This window comes from Humulus lupulus, chromosome 3 (genome assembly GCF_963169125.1).
Source record: "Humulus lupulus chromosome 3, drHumLupu1.1, whole genome shotgun sequence".
NCBI lineage: Eukaryota > Viridiplantae > Streptophyta > Magnoliopsida > Rosales > Cannabaceae > Humulus > Humulus lupulus.
Window position 1 is genome coordinate 84,924,278 of NC_084795.1, and position 6,347 is coordinate 84,930,624.

Here is a 6,347-nt window from a genome sequence, read left to right on the forward strand (position 1 = left end):
TTTGGAAAAATTATAACTTATGTTTTTTTACACGATAGTGTACATTGTGGTAGCAAATATCTCTTTAGTTTTTAGGAAATTATAAATAATTTAAGATGTCGAAAATAAAGTTCAAATAATCAATTACACTCATGTATTTTTTGTTTTTGTTTTTTTATATGTTTGCAATTATAATGAATATCGTAATTTCCATAAATGCACAAAATAAATTTGCTCCTATGGATAGTAGCAAAAGTAATACCTCTACTTACCAATCTTCCTAAGTATAATTATATATAGGGAAATTTTTTTTATAGGGGCTTCATTTTAAGTCCTACCAGTAGGGCTCTCAATGTTCTCAACCCGTGAACAATTTTTAGCGCGACTTTTTTTTATGACCGTGTATATTGTAGCTATTTAGAGTATCCTGCAAATTTTCAAAAAATTCTGAATAGTTTACAGTACTGAAAACTAGGTTCAAACATGTTGTTACACTCGTGACTAATTTTTTTTATGCGCGTGGAAAACAACATGTTTAAACCTAGTTTTCGGTACTGTAAACTATTCAGAATTTTATGAAAATTTGCAGGATGCTCTAAATAGCTACAATATACACGGTCATAAAAAAAGATCGCGCCGAAAACTATTCACAGGTCGAGAAACACTGAGAGCTCTACCGGTAAGGCTTAAAGTGAAGCCTCAATAGAAAAATTGTCCAATATATATATATATAGACATATATATATATAATATAAAAATTTGAATAACTTGCTAAAATGTTTAATATGTTTTCCACATTTTTTTGTCGTTTATGTATGCACATTTTTTTGTCGTTTTATATGCATATCAATGTAATATGGTCCTTGCTGTTTGTAAATCTTCACTTTTTTTTAATCTGACTCTTTACTTTATTTGATGTGGCTCGTGTCTCATATGTACACGTATGTTTGCTTTTCCTTTGTGTTCAGTACTTCATTCTTTTTTTGTTGTTGTATTTTTTCTTCTATTTTGAGATATCTATCTTGCTGTCTTTTCACTTTTCACTTTTATCTTCTTATTTTGTCTTTTAGTTATTTTTATTGTTCGTAGAAAGTGTTTTCCTTAACTTAATTTTTCTATTTTTTTCATTATATTATTTTTATTATTTGTTAATTGCCCAATACATACAAACGTATAATGACTGCCTATGAATAATTTATAAAATTATTTTTCATGTTCTTTTATGTTTTTACATATATTATCCACTAATTATGTAAACTAATAATGGGTTTTGTTGAGTCTATTTTAATACGATGTTAGAGTGTGTTTATTGGTGTGTTTTTAATCTTAAGTGGTTTTGTACGGTATTACGCTTGTATTTTGTGTGTATTTTCAATATCTAGCAATTAATCAAGGAATGGAGTGGATGTGGTGTAAAATGTGCTAAATTGAGGATAAATTTGGTGGTTTTACACATAGTTCGGTGTTTGGTCGTTCTTGGATGTATAAAGATAGTCCAGAGGTGAAAGAAAGTTAAAAATGATGAGTTGTAAACATTGGGCATTTTGAGTCGCGGTGCATTCAAAGACATATAACTGTTGTTTTCTGAAGACGGTGGAGCCGCGACACTTTAATTAGAGCCGTGACGTTGTAATTTATTGATGAATTTGAGCCGTGTTGTTTTAAAGTACGGCTGCAGTGCTGGCGAATACATAGACGATTTAATTAGGGCAAACGTAGGCGGGCCGCGACGCGTGTTTTTGAAGCCACGACGCTAAGGTCTGTATGCGCATGAGGAAGGGTAGTTTTGTTCTTTTTGGTAGAAAAATTAGGGGGGTTTATTTTTAATCATTTTTTTAAAATTAGTATGGGGCCGCTTTTATCAACAGAGGCAATTTTTATCAGAAGACACTTCAAGAAAGTCTAAAATTAAAGGCGGAACAATTAGAGGCGGACTTAGTCTGCTGCTAATAATGTGGAAATTAATAAAAAAATTTATTTTATTTATTAGAGGCGGACTTACCAATTATTAGCAGCAGGTAGGCCGTCACTAATACAATGCCCGGGAAACGAAAGGGTAATAAGTTTCAAAATTATTAGCGGCCGGTATTTTCCCTTAGTAGAGACTGACTATCCGCCAGTAATAAGACTATTACCACCGCTAATAGTTTATTACCGGCGGGATAATATTAATAGCGGCGGGTCCCCGCCTCTAATAATCTTACATATTGAAAATTTTGCACATCATTTCGTCCGTCCCTCTCATTTCTCTTCTCTCCCTCTCTCAGACGCACTCTTCTCTTAGTCCTCCTCTCTGTCCGAGCACCACCACCGCCCCTCTGTCTGAGACCTCCCTCTCTCTCTCTGACTCTCACTTGTACTGTTGGGCTACAGGGAAGGAAGAGGTGAAAGGCTCCAACACAGGTACTCTCTTTTGTTCTCGCTCTCTTTGTCACTCTTTGTGTCTTGCTGGTGGCGGCACCCTTTGGAGCCAATGTGGTGGCCTTTGGTGTCGACGAAGCTAAGGGCCTTTGGGTGTGCATTGGCTCATGGTTGGGGTCGAGGCATGTGACGACGATATATATGGTAAGTCTCTCTTTATATCTCTCTTTCACACACACTCTACCTATCTCTCTCTAACTGGTTTTTCTAATATTTAGGTGGTGGTGGTTCATAGTGGGGCTGTGAGGTTCGTGGGTTTGACCACGGCAGAGAGTTTGGCCACTGATGGGGTTTGAACACGGCATGGATTTCATGACAGGTTTTCAGATTTTTGATGTTCTTAAGTTTGTTATGTTGTTTTATGAATTTTTTTTAATGGTATATGTTTCAGATTTCACATATTTCAGATTTATGATGTTCTTAAGTTTATTGTGTTGTTTAATAAATTATTTTAATGGGATTTGTTTATGGATTTCATATTTTTAAAATTTTGTTTGTGTTTTTATAAGTTGTTTCCTACTTTAATGGTGTTATTGTTTTATTTTTTTGTTCCTTAAATTATGTTTATTTATTAGCGGCGGATTAATAGGGGCAGGACCTACTCGTATTAAATAAGTCAAACGAGGTTGACTATTCTTTTATACCGGCGGAGTTCTGCCCCTATTAATCCGCCGGTATTAATAGAATACTGGCGAGGTGTCAGTTCACCGGTAATATCCCTAATCACAGACCGAGTATTACCGGTGGACCCCCGCCGGTAATATGTATTATCAGCGGAATGCCCTTTATTACCGGCGGAAGCCTCCGCTTCTAATACTCCTTTCTGTTGTAGTGAGAAGTAAGGAGAACATTTTGAGAGCTATTTTCAGATATTGAATCTGCAGATCTTTTTCTTCTTCTTTAATTTTTATTATGTTCAACTTTGGTATTATGGATTTATTTGGTATGTTAATGAACTAATTTCTGTATTAGGGTTTTCAATTGAATAATTTGAACCTCTACTATGACCTAATGCAAAGTTTCATTTTCTTCTTCTTTTAATAAGATCTTTTCAATTTATGCTTATTGTATGAGAATTGATTGACCATCGTTTTTTATAATTTTCATGAGTTTGAATCAAAATCTGAAAAGTGAGGTTTGGACATGCTCTAATTGAATTGACATAAACTCAATCTTGAACAAGAGTATCACGATTGTTTGTGTAGCTTTAAAGATGTTGATGTTTCCTAAATGTTGAGTTTATCATAAAAATATAGAAAATTCTCACTTAGGTTGAATTTTATAATTCGTAACTTGATTATAAAATGTTTTTGACAACTTACTATCTCAAAATGGAGAAGAATTGTTAATCTTGCATTGAAATCCCTAATTGTCTTTATTCTTGATTTAATTCTTGTGTTCTTTTTATTTATTTACTCTTGCATATTACAGTGATTTATATTTTTACTTTTAGATTTTACAAACATAAATTTTCATTAGCAAAATAGATACTAAAGATTAATTGTTTGATAATTGATAATTCAGTCTTCGTGGAACGATATCCAGATTTACTGAATTTTATTATATATACAATTACATATATTTTCATAGCTTAAAAATTCGCAACAAGTTTACGATATAAATTGTATTTAGACAAAATACTCTTTACTTCTTCCTAATAGAGAAAGTATATTAAAAATCATTGAAATAACTTATAATAAAAAAATCTTTTATTAAATATAACTCTAAAGTTAATAATTAGTATAGACTATGTTATGATTGATATAAGCTATATATTATTAAATATATAAATTGTTTATAAATATCACTCAATAAATATATCATTCCTATATCTTTAAAAAAAATATAACATTCACATATTAATATTATTAACGAGTCTATGCCTAAGGCACATTTCTATTCTGTATAAATTGTATGTAAATAACAAAAACTCTTAATTTTAACTATTTGTTTTGTTAACTTTAATGGAATATTCTAAATATTTAATGAATTATTTCTTTTAAAACTAACTAAAATAGATATTTATTAATTATATTAATATAAAGTCAAATATTATAAAATATCATTATTATAATAATATATAATATAAAATATTTAATAATTATATTTATATAAAATTAAATGTTATAAATTATTATTATGATAATAATATATAATCATAAATTTTTTACTAATTATATTAATTTAAATTCAAATATTATAAAATATCATTATTATAATAATATGTAATATAAGATTACATATATTATATTAATATAAATTCAAATGTTATAAAATATCATGATTATAATAATATATAATACAAAACTAGATATTTAATAATTATATTAATATAAATTTAAATGTTATAAAATATTATTATAATAATAATATACAATCTGATTTTTTTTACTAATTATATTAATATGAATTCAAATATTATAAATTATTATTATAATAATATTTAATACAAGACTAGATATTTAATAATTATATTAATATAAATTTAAATATTATAAATATCATTGTAATAAAATATAATACATAATCTTAATTTTTATTAAAAAAATTATCATCTATGTTTAAAAATGTTGTCATATTATATATATATTAAAGAAAATCATAAACAATGTTTTTGTTTATTTTTTCATTTAATATTTTTATGTAATTCTGTTATCCAAAAAACTGGCATAGATGGCGTGGCAGGTGATTCCTGGACACGTGGCTGACACTTGGAGGAACTTTGCTAGGATATCGACCAGAAGACACATTATATGCAGTAGGTGGCTTAGTCTTACCTGCGACCAGTCTGGTCGATGGTTCCGCATGCAACATGATGTTTCTGTAAAGATATTTGTAAATCCCAAAATTGACTCACACAATCTCCTGAGTATCCGATTATTTAGGAGAGAATATCTGTAACAAATTCATGTAATCCTCCTTGAGTCTATAAATAGAGAAAGATAGCTCAAGGAAGGGACTTTTGGCTTTCGAATTATTTGAGACTAGAGTAATTCTATCTGAGATATTGTATTGTTCTTCAGATGTCAGTGAAACTCATTGAACCCTAGTTCTTTGATCACTCCTTTGACTATCATATCAATAACAATCTAAGTGGACGTAGGTTATTACCAGACTCTGGGGCCGAACCACTATAAAATATCGTGTTCTTATTATTTTCGCTATTACGTTCATTTCAACGCATTCATCCACGTCAAGCGTATTTTACTCCGTGTCAGTTGACCAAAATCAAGGTCAACAAATTCTTTTATATATAATGTTGACCCTGATTTTGGCCAACTGACACGGAGTAAAAAATGCTTGATGTTGACAGATATGTTGAAATGAGAATAATGACAAAAACAGTAAAGCACACAAGAATTTATAATGGTTTGGCCCCAGAATCTGGTAATAACCTACGTCCACTTGAGCTGTTATTGATATAAGATTCAAAGGAGTGATCAAAGAACTAGGGTTCAATGAGTTTCACAAACCTCTGAAGAACAAAACAATATATCGAATGTGATAACTCTAATACACTTGTAAAACTCTAATCTCAAATAATTAGAAAGCCGAAAAAGTCCCTTCCTTGAGCTATCTTTCTCTATTTATAGGCTCAAGGAAGATTACATTAATTTGTTACAGATATTCTTTCCTAAATAATCGGATACTCAGGAAATCATGGGAGATAATTTCGGATATGATTATAACTGCATAAGATTTTTTCCAAATATAGCGAGTATACGACCAAGCTGGTCATATATAAAGATTGAGCGTTGCGCCATAGACATCTTTCTAGTCGATGGTCGAACAAGACTTCTGCCAGATGTCAGCCACGTGTACCAAACGCCTGCCATGTCATCCATGTCTATTTTTTGGATAACATTTGCCCCCCAAGTTTGTTTAGTGTGACCAGCAATAAAGAAACTTTAGGGAAACAACCCGTTCGTATGCCCCACGAAATTTGT